Source organism: Bison bison, unplaced genomic scaffold, assembly GCF_000754665.1.
Source record: "Bison bison bison isolate TAMUID 2011002044 unplaced genomic scaffold, Bison_UMD1.0 scf7180017859068, whole genome shotgun sequence".
Lineage (NCBI taxonomy): Eukaryota > Metazoa > Chordata > Mammalia > Artiodactyla > Bovidae > Bison > Bison bison.
Genome location: NW_011489640.1, coordinates 15,927 through 16,452, shown reverse-complemented (window position 1 = coordinate 16,452; position 526 = coordinate 15,927).

The window sequence follows — 526 nt, the reverse complement described above, 5'->3', positions numbered from 1 at the left end:
CACTGTTGAAAAAGAGCCAAACACTGGTTCAATTCCACACAGGAATATTGGCAAAATCAAGTCTTCGGGGGAAAGGATATCACTTCAGGCTACTAGTGCAAATTGAACACCCTCCTCCTACTGCAGTAGAAGGACAGATAACTAAGATGGTCAGGTTTCAGATGTAATCTGTGGATACAGTATGTTCACACATCTTCTGCCATTTCCCTCCTCTTATAATGTTCCAGAAATACAACAGTGCATGTTACCCTCACTAGACAAAATTCTTTAAGTGCAGGGAATGAATCTGATTACACCAAAATGAATAGTGTAGCTATTAGTATATAGTCCAACACAGCTTCCCTGGTGGATCAGTGGTAAAGAATCCACCTGCCGATGCAGGAAGCATGGGTTTGATCCCCCGGTCAGGAAGATCCCCTGGAGAAGGAAATGGCAACCCACTCTAGTATTCTTGCCTGGAGAATCCCATGGGAAGAGAAGCCTGGTGGGAGATAATCCATGGGGTTGCAAAGAGTCAGACATGATT